We start from the raw sequence: 20,647 nt of genomic DNA, 5'->3' as shown, positions 1-20,647 counted from the left end.
AAGCACAGGATTCATCTTTATTTGGGCGAGTGATGCTAATGCAGCATTTCCTTCCCTTTCTGCTTCCCTGCAGGTCTGACACCAAGCCAGGCTGGATCACCTGGGAGCATCCTTACCCTGGCTTTGCACGGGGTTCTTGTACCCTGGCTTCAGCTCTCTGCATTGCAATAATGTGAGTTTTATCCATGTCAGGGCTACGTCCTCTCCGGAGAGAGATATGAACATGTTAAACCAATTTATGCCCACAGAAAACTAGCCACAGCTGTCAGTGCAAAGAACCTGGTGACATCCAAAAGAAATCATGCAGTACATTTTAATTTAAAAAGTTGAATAATACTCTAAATACACATGCCTAATATTTTGTCTAAAAAGAAAAAAAAACAGTGTAAAATTGGAAACTTCTCAATAGAAAATATACTAGCTTTGTTCTTCTGATAATTTTTGTAATTTATAAACACAGAGAAGAACTTGTAGATACTGGAAGTAGTTGGAAGACATTTTAAAATTTGCTGCATCTTTGATAATTGTTTTTATTTTTATTTTTATTTTTATTTTTATTTTTATTTTTATTTTTATTTTTATTTTTGTTTTTGTTTTTATTTTTATTTTTATTTTTGCTTTTGTTTTTATTTTTAATTTTGTTTTTGTTTTTATTTTTATTCATTATTGATAATAGTAGTGTTTTCATGCTACTTAAGCTTTCAAAAAGAAAAAGAAACAGGCTAGAAAAGCTTGTTTGTAATTTCACCAAATAATGAGTTCTAGGTGAAACAATCTTAAATTCATAACAAAGACAAATGGCCCTGACACTGCTATAGAACATTAAAGGGAGCAACTCAAACACCAGTTATGTCATCAGGAATCCCTGTGGGATCTGCACCACTCTGATCACAGCTGAGTCATTTTTCTTTTCACTAGCAAAGTAAAAATGCACATGAGGTTTTAATTAAAAATCTGAGTACTATCAAAGTGATTTCTACAGCTCAAGGCTCATCAAGCATTTTAACATTTAGGCCAAGCCACACTAAACAAAAACTAAAACAAAAAACCAACCAACCAACCAAAAATTTAAAAAAGAAAAATATTAATTTTATTAAAAAGAAACTTCTAAATTCAGGGAGACAATATAAAACTGAAGCATTTCCATGTAGAGAGCTCGGACTAAATCTTGATGCTGCCATGTCTTGATTTTTCTCCTCCTTTAGCTCATCAGCCCATTTCTATAAGATCTTTGCTGAAGTATGTAGCAAACAACACCATAATTATAATTTTGTAAATTATGTGTGGTAACAGAACCATATTTTCTTCCAATTCCTTGCTGTGGAAATTAATAATTTCTTTCACGAAGATACGTAAGACTTGAAGCCTCTCTGCAAACTGAAGCTCAGTGACAGCATCACCAGATGATTTACAAAATCAAGTGCCTAATTACACGCTCTCATAAATATTCATTCTCGTGTTCAGAGTTATGGAGGAGAGAAAGTGAACATGTTGATTAATCAATTGATAGTATCTGATTCATCTGGCAATACAAATGGGAGAGAAAAGGCAGCAGAGCAATTTCCAACAAATCTCAGCTCCAGCAGATTGTATTGCTTAGGAATGTTAACATGAAGTGAAAAATTAATAAGTGCTAAAAATTAAAGGGTGTGAGAGAGCAAAGGGGACTGCAGGCAAAGTGAGTAGATTCTCCACATCAGCTGGCCCAGTTGCTTAATTCAGGTGATAGTATAAAATTCGTGCTTCCATTACTGAAGTTCATAACATCTGCCTTTTTAAGCTTTGCCAAACTTGAGACATTGTGGCCAAATGGTCTGATTCAAGCTGCTTTTTTATTTGGACATAGGAAAAATGGCTAAGCCTTTCCCACACATGCAAATAGTAACAAATAATTGTTTTATCTGCTTTAACAAAATCTAAGGAAACTAAAAAACCTTTCAGTGCTAGTGCTAATGGTTATTAAATCCAGAGGAGCACAATGCCTGTCAGTCTTGGATGAGAGGTTTATCCTGGAAAGGGTGGGGTGTGTGCATCATAAATCTTTGAAAAATTGCAAGTTCATGTTAGAAACTTGCTAAGTCTTGGCAGATTGAGCATCAACATCTTGGAACACCTGCCCCTCCCCTGGTCTGCAGCAATGATCCACTTTTGGGACATGATTACACTGCCCTGCAGTGTCTGGAAAGGAGGGGACAGAGACACCACTGAAACCCCCTCGAGCAGATCTGAATTTCTGTGACCTCTCTCTCCAGAGACTCTCAACAGCCTTTGGAAAATTGGTTCCTAATTAGGCACCTCATCTGGGCTGAGCTCCTGATGAGCTGAGAGGGTCAGGCCTGGCTGAGCAACAGGCTTGAGGAGTTTATTCCTATAACAGGTCAGAGCAGGCAAGGCAGGGATGGGGAAAAGGATTTGTCTGAAGCCAGACACAAAGGTGGGAAAACAACAGAACTCCCTGTTCCCTCTGTTCCCTATCAGCAAAACCACAGGGCTCATTTAGGGTCACCTCCTGCCAAACACCCCTTGTTCTGCTCAAATGAATCCCCTCGTTGCCTTCATGGCTTTGTGGCTGTCCATACCTTCACACCTTTTAATGATGCTGCTGTAACTCCTGTGCCAATGCACTGCAAGCTCCTGTGCTTTTTTGCTAATTGCTGCTTCTTCTGGCTGTACTTTATCAGGTGTTAATACAGTCTCCACCAGAGACTGATACTGAAACTCTTACCCCACACAGAGGTTTATTTTCTTCTCTTTGCCATCAGATTTTTTTCCTTCTGCCTTCCTTACTTTTAACTCTCATTTGCTGAAATCACCTTTGTTTTTTGCAGTGCACTGAAGGGGAATTCAGGAATGAGAATATGCAGGAAGGAAATTCCCCTATCACTTTGATAAAGAAATAACTCATTACCTGTTCTTAAGAAGTTAAATAAATCATAGTGATATGCTTAATGTGAAAGAGTTATGCTTTTAAGAGTACTAAACGCATTAAACAGCATTAAATGTGTACCATTCTGTCTCTTACAGACATTCCTGTACATTACAGTCTTATTTCCATCTGTCTTTAAAGAGGAAATCAGACATTTGTATGTTATTGATACAATTAAAATATCCATGTAAGGAAAGTTATTGGAGTGTGCATGTCAATAACAAAAAAGGAGTTTAACCTTTCTCTATTGTACTGCCATTTTAGATATCCATAATCAGTCACTTTTCAGGGGTTATAATAGCATAGTGGCTGCGTTTTATTTTTTCCCCCAGATTATTTAGTGACTTTAGCTGTAGGAATATAATAATTTTTTTTTGCCATTGGAAAAATATCTTAGCTGCATGCAGAGGTTGCCTTTACTGAAGTTCTTTCCTGTTTCAACTCACACAACTTCCTAAGAACAGGAATTTTTATTTTGAGAGTCAGACTCAAATTGAAGCAGTCAAAAGAAGGATTGATTTTCAGAGCTCCTAAACTATATACCAATGCAGCCAGAAATGGAGTAATCTGGAATTCTTTTGTCCTGAGCTAAGGATTTTTAGGATGCTCTAGCTTTCCTACCTATATCACACACTGGTCTCGCAAAACACTTTTTCTTTTTTTTTTTTTAATGTGATTTTTCAGCCTCACAGTCCCATTATTGTGATGAAACACTCTTTCCTTGCACCCAGAGAGTTTTGTGGAAGTCCTCAGAGCAGCCCTGTGGCACCCTCTGAGTGCCAGCATGTCCCATGTCCTCGTGGCCACAGGTTGCAGTGGCTGGCTTGCAGACCTGTGCCTTTCTGTGCCCCTTTATAGCTTCATTTTCAGGCCTATGGTGCAGTAAATTGGTTCCCAACAGGCTGTGAATAAAACACTTTTTGTTTTTTTGGATGCTACATTTGTTTTTATGATTAAAGCACATTATGTGTGAGAATGCATAAAGCTGGTAGCACAGTTATGGTGCCCGGGCTCCATCTGGGGGGAGGGATGAGTGAGACAATTTTCCAACGTTAATGACTCCCAAACTAACATCTGCCAAAAAGCTTCTGTCCCAGCCATGAAGCCTCTCTGAAAATTGGAGCTGTGGACTAAATTATTCCAGGCTTCCAGAGACCTTTTGGTTGCTTGTTAATGACATCATCTAGCCAGGAACCAGCCAGCATCTCTATCTTTCTGAAATTCTCTGTGGTTTTGCCCTGCTTGCACCCCTTGCCATGTTTCTTGGCTTTCAGTCCTGATCATGGTGCAAATCACAGAGGAAATGAAATCAGGGCAAATTGCTCAGCTGGGGTTCAGACAAGCTGAGCTTTGCATCAATGCACAGAGCCACAGAAACTGTGGCTGAAGGGACCTTAGGGATTATCTTGTTCCAGCCCCTTCCACTGTCCCAGGTTGCTCCAAGCCCCATCCAACCTTCCAGAGATTGTGAGTCCACAACCTCTCTGGCCAATCCATTCCACTGCCTCACCACCCTCACAGTAAAGAATTTATTCCTAATATCTAATCTAAACCTGCCCTCCTTCAGTTTAAGGCCCCTGGACTTTTGCTGGTTTCGCAATTGTGAACAGAATTTAGCCCATAACAAAATCTGGGGAGTAAGTGCCTGTAAATGAGACAGCCAAATAAATTACCAAAAATTGTTGTTGTTGTTTTTGTTTCTGACTGTGTCCACAAATTCTAGATGACCTTGTGGGAATAATCCCCTAGGAATGGAAAACTGAAAACTCATTACTAATAAGAAAGGCTTTAGAGGATGGAGTTTTATTACATTTACTAAAGTTAATGCTTCTTCAATTCTCTCTCCTTTGACCCGTTCCAGTATTATCAGATTAAATATATTCTGTATAGAAGAATTCTGATTCAAGAGTCATCAGAAACAAATAACATTTGCAGAAGGACTTGCTAGTAGGGCTTTTTATTCAAGTGCTTTATTAAACTCACCTAAAGCACTGATTAAACTGACCTGATGGAGTAAAGGACCAGCAAGGTGAAGATTTGAGAGCAGGCTAGCTGACCAAGTCTGGATTTGGTCACTTATGTCAATCCTCCCAGGATGTATTCAAACCAAAGTTACTTCAATATGTGACACTTTTTTATTTTCTTTATTTTTTTTAAGCATCTTGAAGACCAGAGCCAAAGCTTTTCCTTGTAGCAGCCTTTTTGTTAAATACAGGGAAAATTGTTTGGACACTTTTTGTGTTACCATGATTTTCAGTCTGTTGTGAGGAAAATGCAAGAACTCTCTGAGCATTTGATCAGCTAAAGAATCCCAGGTCTCCACTATTCTTGATTTTATTGAAATTTAGATAGCTGAACAGAAAACAGAATTTCACACTTCATTGGTTTTTCTCCCTTTTGTAATAGAGAAGCAACTAATGAGATGATCCAAATACCCAATGCTAGTGCAATAAAATTCTCCAAATATTGAGATGGTTAAGTACTTCCACATTTCTGTGCAACCCTCAATTTTTCTATGAGCAAAAGTTCCTCTTTCCCTCACTCATCTCATGATTTTATTTCCATGTAGAATCCTGGAATCGCAGAATGGTTTTGGGTTGGAAGGAACCTTGAAGATCATCTTGTTCCACTCCACACCTTCCACTATCCCAGGCTGCTCCAAGCCCCATCCAGCCTGGTCTTGAACATTTCCAGGGATGAGGCAGTATTCCAGTGCCTATTTGTTTTTAAGAAAATATGTACATATTCACATAGAAAAATTTTGATGAGGAACTAGAGAATGGATTTCCTGATGCAGGATGTTCCTTAAGACTTCTGTTCCACTGTCCCTGTAAAATAACTTTCCTATACATGTGTTTTACAGTCATTTCTCTCCTTCCCTTTAATAATACTTGTTTTTGTTGTTTCTTTTAGTCTCTAGATTAATATTTACAAAATGCCTTGTCTCTGAAAAAAGCACCGGCATTGCTATTATTGTTTGTGCTTGGCTCCTCAGATGCTGGTGCATGAAATGTATGAGAGAGAACACAGAGTAATTTAAAATCCCTCTTTGTAGTTTGAGGCCTCTCTTCATTTTTCATTTTCTTTTTCTTATCATGTCCAAGAAAGGAAAGCACAAAAGACAGGCTTAAAAATTGGTCCTGAAGATACTTCCACTTCATATGCACACAACCAACAAGGCAGATTCAAACACAGCCAAAAGCTTCCAGACTGGAAATCTATATTGGGTTTTTTTTCTGTTTTTTCTCCAGTACAAACACAAAAAACCTTAACCCAAACCAAAAAATAAAACAAATCTGCAGTAAGTCAAAACCAATTCTGAAATTATAGTTCAGGCTACTTATTTTTTGCAAAAGAGGTTCCCAAATTAAGGAGTTTGCTGGATGCACAGAGATGCTCTTGGGTTTATTGCACAAAGCTGAGAGAAACTCCCATAGCCGTGGTATTTTGGGGCTATTGATAAGAGAGTTCACAGGAAAAGGGAAATGAGAGTAAAATTTCTCTGGTAAACCAATAATGTGCTTTAGTAATATAGCCTGTGCTTAGGACACTGGCAGAGGGTCTTTTAAATCAAATTACAAGTGTTTGAAATAACAAATGAGGAGAACAGTAGCTCTGAGCTTCCCCTGCAGTGAATATGAGAAGTGATCCCTCCTGTTTAGTGCATCTCTGTCCTAGATGTCTGACTCACCCTCTGCAATCCATATTGTCTGGTTTTGTCCATATTGTTTGGTTTTTCCCCTGAAAGAACTTGGGACAGCTCCTCCAAACTGCTCTCACTTAACCACCTGAAATGAAATCTGGGGCTCAGGTAAGACTGGAGCAGAACTGGATTTCAATACTTCATATTTGGCCCATCCACCCAGAATTAGATCAAAGCTAAGATTTCTCTCCTTTGTTTAAGACAATGGTTATTTTAGGAACCTTTTATTATGACTTTGAATACACTCATGTATTTGAATACATATTAAGTACTTGTGTATATTTTCCTTAGTGTCCTGATTGAAAAAGTAAAAGCTTGGGAGGATTAGTAGAAAGTTCCTGTAAGAGTGAAAAAAAAATTTATCATAGAACAAGAGATTTAAAAAAAAAATCTAATTACTTCTAACTTGGAATTTGATATGTCCCAAAAGAGGATTTTATTATAAGATGTACCATTTAAAGTCCCACTGACCCAGGGGTTCTCTCCTTGTCATGTTGGTGGTTCTGTTTTGCTGAGGATAGATGAGATTTGCAGCCAGAACTGCAATATTTTAAATCACTGTCAAAAGCATACAAAGCCCCATAAGCATAGTGGATCATCTTGATAAAAACTCTAAAGACTTCACAGTTTAGAAATACTCAGGCTCAAGGGGACAGCTTGTCCTTAAATTGAGCCAGTCTCTTCCTCAGTGAAAATAATGAATTTATTCTCATGCAAAAGTGACTGTGGCACAGAACTGGAGATTTAATTTTACATGCAGTAGAGCAAAGAACACAAAAAATGTCTGTTGGAAAGCAGTCCATTACACTGATACGCTATCTGTACACATTCATCTTCCTCTTTATTCATCATAATTTGTAAAGAAGTATTATTGCTTGCCATCCAGTAGTGCTCATCTCATATTTATCCACAGTGTTAAGCAGATGGCTGTGAGTGTAATTAAAGGGAGAGGAAAAAAACCCCATTGTTTTTTATTGATAAAAGATGCAGAATGAGACAAAATTATTTTTTCAGTTTGTGCGCTGGTATTTTGTGACATTTACATGTAAGAATAACAGGTCAGATAATAGGTCTCAAAACTATACAAATGTAATTGTCTCAGCACTAGAGACATAAACAGGGAATTTGTTTTCCCCTGCTTTTCCAAGAGAAATAAATTGGAGGATTTGGTCCAATCTTTTGTATTTCTGCTATAATGTCAGAAGGCATTCTACATTTTAAAATTGTTAAAAAGTGGCATTCGGTTGTGCAAGCTGGTTCCTGAGTGCCTGCTTTAACTTTTGCTGTTGTCACTTGTTTATTTTTCCTCTCAGCAGAGTTCCCCAGTGCAGGATTTCAAGGCCCACAGAGAAGGTCTTTGCATTGGGACACTCAGGGTCTCTTCAGAGGCAGATTGGTAAAAGATCAGACACATGAAAGACAAGACAGCAGATTTTTAGTCTGCATTATAAGTGTCTCATCAAAGAGGAATATTTACAAATCTGCCACTGTTACTTTACTGTCTTCAGCCTGTGCCCAGGCCATCACAGAACAGTTTGGTTTGGAAGGGACTTTTAAAGGCCATTTAGTCCCACTCTGCCTTCTGAGCAGGGACATCTTCAGCTCCATCAGGTTACCCAAAGTCCCATCCAACCTGCCTTGAACACTTTCAGGGATGGGGCAGGCACCACCTCTCTGGGCAAGTTGTGGTCCACACCTTTGGAAAAATTTGGCTTCCTTTCCTGGTTTCTTGAAATTCCTTACTGTGCTGAGTGTGGGGCTTGGGGATGTCTGTCCTATCCTCTGTGAGAAACAGGGCCTCCCTAGCTCAGGGTAATCCTTTTTTGCTTTCATCCCCTTCCACAAGGATCACAACCTTCACTTGCACCATGAGACCTCCACCAGCCAGATGAAGAGGAAGGAAGAACTGCTCATTTTAAAAGCGTCCTCTCCTCTGTCCTGGTCACCTCAAGGGTGGGGATGCTTGGGCAGAATGCCTTTACAGAGATCATTTATCTATTCTGGAAATCACAAGGCAAGAATTATTTCTATAATTCTGACTGGGCATTTTCCTTCAAGCCTCAAAGCCTGCCCTGAGCAGGGGCACAGGAGGGGTGCAGAGAGGAGAGTCAGAGCCATCCTGTTGTTATGATCACACATATTACAGTAAAGCCTGAAGATCTCAGGCAAGACCAGACCTGAGAACTTTTACAGCAAGAGGCAGTGCCAATGCCCTCAGAAGATGCTGCTTCAGTATCAATTTTGCTGCTGTGCTTGCAGCAAATGCTGGTTCACATTTACGTGGAAGCTTGGAGGCTTGAATTCTGTATTTAGATCTTGCTCACAGCAGTGGCTTGGGATTATGCTGGTACCACCTCCAGCTCCTAATACATTTTTAATACATTCATAGATTTTAGAGCCAGAAAAGAGCCATTATATCATCTAGCCTGACCTCCTGTAACTTAAACTCTCAGGCCATAAAGTTCACCCATTTACTCTTCTGTTGAGCACTGAAGAATATCTTCTAGAAATGGCTCCATCCTTCAGCTGAGGGACAAAAATTTGCTTCAGGAATTAATCACTCTCACTGTTTCAAGCTTGTACCTTAGTGCTGAGAGGTATTGGTGAGGACAACCTTTTACCACCAGTTCCTCTGAAGTTTTTCTCTGCTGGATTAGATGACTCTTTGCTGACCACTGTTTTCAGATTCAGCTGCAAGTCCCTTCACCACTTATTTTTTGACAAACTGAGCAGATAACAGAAGAAAAAGATAACACTGCATCTTGTTTTATTGAGTCTCAGTGATTATTTCCTGCCCTCACTGCAGTTGTCATTACTTTTGGTTCGAGTCAGTGACCTGAGACCCAATGTTCTGAATTTTTTGTACTTGTATGGACTGGAAGCACTCCAAGTCCTGCCCAATATTATCGCTGTTAATAATGTACACTACCATAGCTCCTGTTCTCTGAACATTCTCTTCCCAAGGGAAGTGAGCCAGAAACTGCATTATCTAAGCTAAATGTGGACTTTTCCCATTATTTTCAGCATGATTGGAAGAGTTTCTGAGACTCAGGCAACAGCTCTGAACCAAAAGTCAGCGACAGGAGTGGTGACTGGCCATTTCCATTACCTTAAAATTGTTTGTGAGGAAAAGACATCTCTGCTCCTCAGGGAGTAAAAGGAGACCAGAGCAGATTAAGAGTCTTTCTGAGCTTCCAAGCCCCTTATCTGCCCTTGACACAGTCAACTGTAGTTGTGGAAGAAAAGAATATAACAGATCATTCTTCCCATGCTCTTTCCATTCCCACAGTTATTGGTACTGTGGTTTTCAGGTATGGAGATTAGAATACCACTTTTATTCTGCTGCTTGGCCTCCTATATACTTTTGTCCATTTTTACCCCGATTCTGACCTGCAGAAGGGGAGGTTCCACAATTTAAGCATGTGCTGTGTGGAAAGCATGACAGTTCCCTTTTTGAAGTTCAAACCTGCCACCACAAGGTGTAGAGTGCCTCCTCACTCCTGGTTTTTTGAGGAACCGTGGGCAGGTTTTTCTCTCTTCACATTCTTTGCGGTTTCCTAGCTGTAGAGGTGTATCATTTCTGAACAGAAGAGACACATATAGTCAGTGCTTTTCACACCTAAGAAATTTCAATCCAAGCTCCTGGTTAGACTGAAACAGGAATCCTTTGTAGAACATCAGAGTCCAGAGGCAAGACACCCAGAAGGTGAGCGTGCATGAAGGTGCCTAGTTTCAAGGCTGGAGCTAATATTTTCAGTCTGACTTTACAGCAGCCCTACTTCTGTGAGATTACATTTGTCCTTACTGGTTTCTCACCTCAGCTTTCCCTCCCCATTTCATTCTGTTGGTACACACTGCACCCACCCACAGCCTGCAGGGTGGCTCTGGAAATGGATCCCCAGTTAATACATGGTCACCCACAGAGCTGAAAGGCTGACTGGCATCTGAGGAGACCTCTTTGTCACAGAGGCAAACAATTTGCTTTACATTTGGAAGGGGAATGCTGGATTTTAAGTGCAGTGATCATAGATGCAGCTGCCACCACCTTATGTTCCATTTGAAATGATTAATAATATTTGTCAGTTCTGGTATGTCACTGTGCTTTATTGCTGTACAGCATACTCCAAATGATGGTACTCGCTTTTGGATGGATCTGATTAATGATGGATGAATCTGTTCCATTTTATTGTAAGCCTCTCTTAACTGAATGGCTTAGGTTAAAAGAGAACAACCTCCACCAAATGTTATGAATTATAGCATCATTTAAAACATGTTTCCTTTCTCTTGTTGCTTATACTTTAGTGACAATATCTGAAGAATTGAACTTAATTACTTTTGATCAAGCCCTGCTCCTCCGGATATAAACATGCCCTCAATTTTACTTTTATGATTGAATTTTTTTTTGCCCAGCAGTGAAAGTGTCCTTCTGTCGTTACAGTGCTTTATGTTCTACAACTGATCATTTCAGCACTGCAGATGCCCATCTTGTTCCTGGTGAAAATTGCTCACAACACCACCAAACCCTCTGATGATTTATCCTCCTTCCTGTGCCCGCATTGGAGGAGCTGCTTTGCTGCAATGGCTCATAACAAAAATATGGTATTTAGGCTCTATACGTAGCTCTGTTGTTATGTGACCTGAGGCTTTGTTTTCACATCAGCTGCTTGTCCAATTCCTTGTCAGCCTTGTTTAATTAGCTGGTATGGTCCTGTGTGGCAAGGGCTTTCTAATGTTTGTTGTTTGCTTAGTGCTTAGCTCAAGGGTGCCTCCATCTCTGCTATTGTAATAATACACAGAATAAATAATATTAATAGTTTAACCGAAAACAGCAAGAAAATCTCAGTTTCCTCTCTCTCCTAATTAGTATTGCCCATGTATTCTCTGTAGTTGACACTGGCAAACATATGCTAATGGTAATCACTTACCAAAAGTAATAGCAGAGGTTTAAGGGTTGGCTACTACAATCAGTTAAAGACCCCAACAACAATTTTCATGCTTTTAAACCTGTCAAAATGTGTTGCTCTAGTAAGAACCAGAGCTTCTGACTACAAATGTTTCTCTAGGTGTCATGTTTTCCACGACCTGTGAAGGAATTTTGGGGAGGTTTACTTGTTTTATCCTTCAGATTGTTGCCAGAATAATGTGAAATATAAACAGCAGAACCACAAATCTTCACACAGCATCAGAATTAGTCTCATCCAGAAGCCTTTTTCTCTTCTGGGACCCCTACTGAGACTTTCTTTGCTCAGTCACTCAAACCTTAAGCAGACCCAGCATTTCTGGTCTTTAAAACAGACACGGGACGTTCTTCTTGAGATGTCAAAGATTTAATCTTTTGGACTATCTCACTGGCCCCCCTTTCCATCCTGTCTGCAAGCACATGAGATGGCATTTTTAACTCTCCTTAATGCAGGTAATGCAGTCATTTAAATCACAGAATTTCCCTGAGTTCCTATGCAGGTTTTGTAAACACAGGGTGAATTTAGTGAAAATTAGTGAGTGCTTGTCTGGGATGTACAAAATCTGCAGGCTCTACAGCTGGGCTGTTTTGAGAAGGATAAATCAAATTTAGGTAACCTACTCATACATCCTTGAACTTTGAGAGTTTTCTATTCAATAAAATAATAATAAAAAATGTTTATTTTCAGAAGGAAAGCTTTGCTTAGACAACATTTTTTTTTCCAGAGTTTTAGATGACAGCAATTATTGCAGTCTATTAATCCTCTCTTTCTGGCTGTCTGCCTCTTAGTGTCTAAAGACATTGCATAAGCTCATTGTGGGTTCCAGTTTTATTGGTGTAAATACCCAAGAAAAGTAAATATTTTCTTTAGGTAAATATACAAGTCCAAACACTGGGCATTACTAAAACTCCTACATATAAATGATTTTATATTTGCAGTAGCCTGAGAGGAAATCTTCCCAAGATGATAAACATAATTTAAAGTAATAAACAGAATTAAAAAAGAGAACTGGACTGAATGCAATCAAGTTAAAAATAAACATATGGATTATAATAGAGTAGAAATGGCTTCTCAACAACCAGTTCTGTTTCATCCACTCTAACATTCCTTCTTGCATCTTCCTATCTGACACATATCTGTTGAGCTGAAGAAAGAAAAAAAAGTGAAATAATTTTTTTTCTCCATGAAATCAGCAGGAATGACTGATGGTGCCCACAAACTTATTCTGTTTAGCCTGAAAGTATCATTTTAATGTGGTAATCTCAGAATACATGAACGTCCCATTGACTCATAATGTGTTAGTCAAATATTGTAATGTGTTGTTATACTTTATATTTGTGAAAAACTTCCTTCCCAAAGCTCAGCTGGGCTCAGAATGCTTCACGTTCACCTCAGAAGCAGCCCACAGACTTTCTGGTGAGCTCATTTTTGTCAGATTTTCTTCTGACTCACTCAAGTGTTTAGACCAAAAGGCAGTGGTAGAAATTCCCTTTAATCAAATTGGTTTGACCTTTATGCTCCATAGGAAACCTTGGCTTAAGGAAAGCAGATGCTCTTCACAATCTGAAGGTATTTTTGCTTTCCTCCCACATAAAATGAACAAATTACCCACTGCATTTCTCAGTCTAGACTGCTTTTACTTTGGGGGACAAGGGATGAAGAAACATAAAATGTGTGTGGATGTGAAGGAAAGTACACAGTGATTCACTGTACCAATTTGCAGAACAACATAAAAATAGTGGTTGAGTCACAGCTGACCTTTCTGAAAAGGTAGATTCTCATCTACATTTTAAAGAGTTCACAGGACTAAAACCAGAATGACACAGGTTCCATTATTTTACCCAAGTCTTGTATCAAGTAGAAGGGCTTTTATTCTGTGGAGTGCTCAACTAAATTGATCTATTCTCATTCTTTCCTTTTTTCTCCACAAACTCCTTTATTCTTCTGGAGAGATAATTTTACTCAGGTGGTTTGGGGTAGCTGCTTTAGCCTGGCTCCTGTTTCAGCAGAACTCCACTGTGTGGAATCTGAGGAAATGGAATTGGCAGGGGATTTTTTGCCTATTTTTTCCCAGTGAGCCATGTTTGGCTTTGCAGCCCCAGCCTGGTTTTCAGCAGGGTGCCTGCCTGATGGGGTTTGAAATCACACCTCAGTGAGTGTTCTCCCTTCCTGAGATCCAGGCAGATTTGCTGCCTGCTTTTGAAGAATATAAAGCAGGGTCTTCCACACCTCAGCAAAGTGTCCAATACACTGATTTATCAGCCAAAAAGATAAGAATGATCTCCCACCCCTCCTGTGAGGAATGGCTACTGAAACGGCTACCACATGGCCTCAGACCTCTTGTCCTGTGTAACCAAATCGTTCTACAGTTAACCCATGTGTATCCCTACAAACACAGATTTTGCAGTGTCATTTCACTCTAATCCACACTGGGAGCTCTATTAACAAAATCTGGGTTACCCTTGACCTTCTGTGGCAGGTCCATGGCATTGAGGATGGGGAACACTCTGAGCAGGAGAAGGAGCTTTACCCCATCAAAAATTAACGGGGGATGAAAGCCTCTGTGCAGCACCAGGAGGAGCTGCACACAGACACTCACTTGTCTCCAAAAGCCACATGGCTGGATGTCCCACCACTGCAAGAGCTCAGGCGGATAGAACATCCAAAATTGGAGTTATTTGCACTCAGAGATCCAAGGTGTGAAGTGCAGGTCCTCAAGAGTTTAACCACAAGATAGGGAAAGCAGGAAATTCCCCAGTCAAGAGTCAGACAACTCCCTCTATGCTTGCAGGTGAATTTATAGATGCTTGAGTGATGTAGGGTTCCCAGAGATGCTCCTGTCCCTCCTGAAACTCATCTCCCTGCAGCACATGAGACAAATGAAGCCTTTGTCTGCTTTATCCACTCAGCCTCTGCCTCTTCATTAACACTTTGCACTGGAAGCAGCGTGTGAAGCTTGCTGTCAGTAAGGCTCAGAGAACAATATGAATAACCAATTTTTAAAAATCCATAAAGACATGCTGTATGGCAAATTAAACATGTTTGTGATGAAGAGCAATCGCATAACTCTAGAGGGGTGACTGCATTACTTCTCTGAGTTATCTCAGCATTGGAGACAATTACTGGTCTATCAAAAATACAATTTGAAGACCAATTAAGCAATACTTGTACTGATTAGGGCACATGGAACAACTCAGTTGGTCACTTTTAAGGGGAGTGTTATTTAGGGGACCAAAGATATCAGATCAGCAAGGCATGACAGATTTTGCTGTAATTTTTACTCCCATTGCAAGGCTTCCAGTTACAATTATGAGATGTCATAGGTGAATTCTGGTGTAGGAAATAAAAGTATTTATCTATGCCTGTTAGGGCACAATGTTCTTTTTTTTTTTTTCAGCATTGTGATTCTATTTTCATTAGTTCCTGCAGTAGAGACATTCAGAAATGTGTCAGTGCTTCCAAGAATGTAATATCATTTTCACATGGCTATGACCTTTTTTTATCAAACCTCCCTTTGAGTGTTGAGACACATTTGCACACCTCAGTTATTTATATATTAATTTAGCCAGCTGGTTATTATTTGAAAACTTCAGGCTTTTTTTTTTCTCCTGAATAATACTCTTGGTTTCAGGAGAATGGATTAATTCAGGATTAGGGGAATCATTATGTGGCTGAAGACCTAGGGAGCGATGGTTCTACTACAATAGGTCTTGATAGAGGTCTTGCAATATAAAATAATAAAATAAACATCAACTCCAGTGCCTTGGGATGCAGTGTCCTTGAGATCCAAACATCAGAGTTAAGTCCCACTTGCAAACTTTGTTGATTTCATTTTTTGGCAATGCTTAAGCACAAATATTTTTGCACTAAGAAACTAGAAGTGTTAGTTTAACAAGGAGTTTCTGTTTTGAAGTTGCATCTTACCCCACTTTACTCTCTTTGTAAAAGTAGGTCTTGAGGCTCAGCTGCCTTTTAGGCTGATGAAAGAGAAACTGCTCTGATATAGGTGCTTCAGACTACTGGGATGAGTTTCCTTTTGGAAATTGCCTCCCCTGTAAAGACTCCAGGACAACATCTTTAATGATAAGGCAGACTGCCAGCAAGCCAGGGTGTTGTAATTACAGATTGCCAGGTGAGATAAACCTCATTCTTCCAAATTAGAGCTAATTTCCAGCAGAGACAGCCAGATAAGATCCTTTCCTGTGTGCTCTGCTAAGACTGACCTCTCTTTTGATGAGAGAGCATTACTGCCTTCCCTGGGCACAACAGGCTGCAGACAGGGAAGTGCTGCTGCTCCTGTTCTAGCTGCATGGTGGCTGCTGATTGCATGCTAACACAAATGACATCGTGGCTGCCTGCAGCTGTGGGTTTGCAGTGCTGCATGCTTGATATGCCCATTCAACCACAGCTCCCTCAGACTGCTGTCCAATTTGTAATGTTCACAAAAATCCACGCACCAAACTTCCAGAAAGGAGTGTGGGTGTCCTGAGTGTTTGCATCGTTGTCCCACCATGTATTTGGGGTTAAAAAAGGCTCCTTAAATCAGCTTACAGAAGATAAGTCATCTCACTGTGCTAGGAACCTGTTTTAGGATAGCTCGTGCATGCACCAGCTGCTCAGATTTTTGTCTTTGTTCTTCATTAATAATGGATCTCTCCTTGGTTTTAAAAGACAGAAGTATAGACTCTGTTTAACAAGGGGTCAGATCCTGCAGTCCTTTGCATTTATTGAATATAGTTATGCCACATGGTACAAATTATAACTTGGTCTTCTTTCTCTATTCTAACATAAATCTGAATTTCCCCACTGGGTGTAATCACAGGCTTCGTGCATGAGGATTTAGATTCGCCAGGAGAGCAAGGGCTAATAAAACACCCCTCTGAAGATGGAGTATCTCATATCTTTTATCTATTTTTTTTCCTTGTTTTCCCTCTGACTTCAGTGTTAGATGAGTTGGACCATTAGCTATTTTTATTACACTGACAAATGCAGAGTCAGGTAGGGGCACAAACTGATAGAGGTGTAGGATCCCTGCAAATGTGGAGACTCTGCTTAGGGAATGGCTAAACCAGAGAAGGACATTGTAAATTGCTGTACTCCATGAAACCCAGAGATCCCATCTGCTCCACTAAGGCAGCAAAATGGATTTCAGTCCAGTCTTCAACTCAAAGCCTGGAAAAGCTTCTCAAGACTTGGTGTGTGTTCCCTGTTTCTCCTTACTGATTAAATGTGAAGAGGGAAGAGGTTACAGTCACTTTTGATCATGATGATCCTTTTGTCCTTTCAAGCCTGTGTTCTTAAGGGCTTGCTGAGCCATTTTCAAAAGGCTAATGCTGAGGAACCTGCCTGTTCAAAGACTCTCTTTTTATTCTTTTTAACATTAATTGCTCAAATGTTACCTGTCACTGGTCTCCTTCAGCTTAAGCACTGCAGGTCAAAGTACAGAGCTTTAAGGACTGGATGGTAAAGTCTGCAACCTCCCACTGTGCACAGAAGCTGAATCTGCAAATAATGGGAATATGTCTGATTCAAGCTTTATTGCTACTGCATAGAAGTCACCACACATACTGCAGATGATGATTTCCATGTAATTCATGGCATTGTGGTACAGTGGGATAGCTTGATCTGGCAAGTCACATCCAGATTTTTATGGATTTTTTTTCCAAATGCCTTGAAAACCCTCACTCTGTGCTCGTGTTGCATTCAGGACAGCATTTCTTATTGCAACCATTGAGACTGTGCCCATGAAGGCAGATTTCAGAGAGCTGTGTCCCTGTGTATTATCTCAGGAAGGGGTTGAGTTTAGGACAGAACCAGAGTTCCCAGGAGAACTTTCTGGGAAAGCAAAGCAGCCACTTTGCAGGAGGTTCTGACATTATTCAGCTGGAGAAAGCTTGGTTAGTGGAAAATTCACCTTCACTTGTGATTCAGGATTATTTCTTTCTGTAAGCCAATGCTTGTGTGTGTTGTTATGGGGTTTGTAAGCATGTGAGGCTCCTCATTCCCATCACTCCCAGCCAGACAGGCCTGGCCCTGAGTGCCCTGGCCCTCATGGATGGATTTAGCCCAGGACAACCCTTTGGAGTAGAACTAGATGAGCCTTCTTATATTTAAATGGCTTTCACAGGGTCGTGAAGCCAACAAATGAAGGTATGAGGGGGCAGAATTAGACACCCATCATCTTCTGTGTGACAAAGAGACCCACGGCAAATCCAGACTCCTCACTTGTCCCTTTGTCAGGCACTTCAGGTGTCTGCCAACCCCTGTGTGTCTGTGCACCCTCCAGTTTCTTCTCCTAAAGCACAGTTTCATCACAGTTGCATCCTTCCCTCTTTCAGGGCTGATGTGGGGTCCCTGTGGCCTCTGTGAGTCCCTTGAGGAGAGTCCCTGGAAGGCAGAGGGGCAGCTGCACTGGAACATGTGCAGCTCAGACCATGCAGCAAATGCAACAGATGAGAATTTCCTGATGAGGAAAGCCTGGCCTCAGGACTCTGCAGCCTTTTGGCAGCAAGCTGGGAGGAAAAGGATGGTAATCCAGCTAATTATTGCACAGATTGCTCTGGTATAGCCAGCTCAGGTCCAGGAAAACAAACCTTAGGACACCACTTCCACAGTTAAAGCCCATAAAACCCAGTTGCCCTGTTTGCTTCTCCCTTCTGCTTTTCCCTGTTTCCTCTGACTTTCTGCTTGTTTTTCCCTACTACTCCCGACTACAACTTGTGCAAACAGAGGAGCCTGTGCCCTCTTGCTCTTCTCCCTGTGATTCATTATTATTAATAACTGGGATATTTTTGGCTTTTGCTCATCAGGCAGCTTGTACCAAATCAGCAGCCTGCCTTTCAGTGCTGCCAATCAAGCCTTTCATTCTGCTTATGGGAACAGAATGCCTCGTCCTGCTAGGGCTCCTCAGCAGCCCTGCTGCTGCTACCCTCACCTAAAGCTTGGACTTGAATACATTCACATGTGTGTGTGTGGAGCAGGTATGAGAGGTAGGTATAGCTATATAAAGGTATATAAAATATATTAAAATACATATAAATATAAAATTACATAAAATATAAAACATATAAAATGTAAAAATTAAAAAAATAAAATAGATACAAAATAGGTATGAGACCAGCTCATGTTTCCCAAGCCCCTATCTTGGAAAGGCACAGCAAAGACTGCAGCACCAGGAGATAAACGTGCTCTGTCTGGCACCTGCCTTTTGATGGAGCTCTCCTCAGCCTGGGGAGACCTGTGGTGCTGTGGCTGTGTTCACCGTGCTTTACAGTGGGTTTGTTTTCATTTCCAGCCTGAAAATCTCTGCAGCCCAGAGTGGGAGGAGGGTGGCTCTTAAAATGACATAAATAGTGGCACCAAACCAGATGGGAAAAGCAGATAGAGACAGGAAAACAAACAAGTTAACCTAATAAAGGAGTTAGGGGGCACAATTTTTTTTTAACAGGGCCTGTTGCAACAGGACAAGAGGCTTTAAGCTGACAGAGCATTGATTTAGATTAGATAGAAGGAAGAAGCTTTTGACAAATAAGGTGGTGGAACACTGGCACAACTTGCCCAGAGAGGTGATAACATTCCCCTATCCCTGGAAACATTCAAGGCCAGGTTGAATGAGACTCTGAGGAATGTGGCCTGGTTGCAGATGTCCCTGCTCCTTGCTGGGGCTTGGATTTGATGACCTTGAAATGTCCCTTCCAAAACAAACCATTCAGTTTCTTTATTGTCCTTTTTTTAATGAAAGGTGAGGGCTTTCGTTAATTATTGAGAGATGCCTCTGCTGGAAGGTGCAGATGAGACTGTGTCCAGAAGTCAGTAATATGGATTTTATTTAACAACACATATGAGGTAGAGAGAGAGGAAGAAACAGAAAAGAGAGGGAGGGGGCAAATAGAGTGAGAGAGACACATCAGGGAGAAGACAGTCACCTCCTGTGGATCCAGTGGTGTCTTGTTGGTCCTTATTCACCCTGGACTACTTGGTTTGGAGGGTTTTGAGGTGATTCAAAACTTTTCACTATTTATACATTTTAGAAAATACAGCAATCAATGCTCATTAGCTACACAGTTCTCATATTCTTTTGGTTAATTGTTATCTCACTTCCAATGGTATTTTGCCCCTTGCTCAGTCTTTCTCTTTTATTTTTTGAGTTGATGTATTTCTTGTCCTGAGCTCGTGGGCTCCCCTGACAGAATTTCCTTTTACCCAATCCAAACTGATTTCAGTTCAGTTGCTTCCCTCATGGCCCATAAATTCTGCATTCTTTGTGTGCACTCTCAGAGCATATTTGTCTCCTCCACCTTTGCTAACCTCCCCCAGTCTGAGGTAACAACTGGACAATTAGAACCACCTTTATCTTGTCTCAAATTCTGTCATGGTGGCTTAATTTACAGTTCAAATTCCAGGTATCCATGGAGGCATATTCGGGATGAGGTAGGTTCTATAGTGTATGTATTTATATTTTGTATGTGTTTATAGTGTTAAAGCTTTAATGGGTGAGCTAATTATTGAAACAAACAATCAGGAAAATAACAATAATTTATCCATAATATCATGAACATAAGTAAATTAAAAATTCTTTGATCACTCCTGAATCATACAGGAGAATCAGGTGCAGCAGAAAACCAACAAAGAGAGTAGGATTAGCTAAGTGTTAAGCAAATCTCACCTATCTCCCTGTGGCTGACCACGATGCCCAGGGCCCCACAGGAGCCCCTGGAGTGCAGAGCAAACTGCTGAGATCAGGTACTGGCAGTGGCAGTGGCCTCTGTGCATTTACTCTGTGAATTAATTTGCTCTCAACTGCACTTGCAGGTTCCCAAGACCGAGTGCTGGAAAAACTTGTGGTGTCACTTAATCCATCCCTTTTCTTTCCACTGTTTCCAGCATCCATTTCTGCCTCCTGTGTTTTTCCCTGCTCTGCCCTGTGTGTCTCACAGCTGAGCACTTGGGCCATTACTCCACAGCCACAGAGGATGTGCTGTCACAGGTTGCTGTGCATCACTGAGCTGCAGCAATTTGCCATGTGCCATGAGAGGTAATGTAACTTCTGCTAACCCT

This window comes from Prinia subflava, chromosome 7 (assembly GCF_021018805.1).
Source record: "Prinia subflava isolate CZ2003 ecotype Zambia chromosome 7, Cam_Psub_1.2, whole genome shotgun sequence".
NCBI lineage: Eukaryota > Metazoa > Chordata > Aves > Passeriformes > Cisticolidae > Prinia > Prinia subflava.
The sequence above is the reverse complement of the archived record's forward strand: the minus strand, read 5'-3'. Positions refer to the sequence as shown.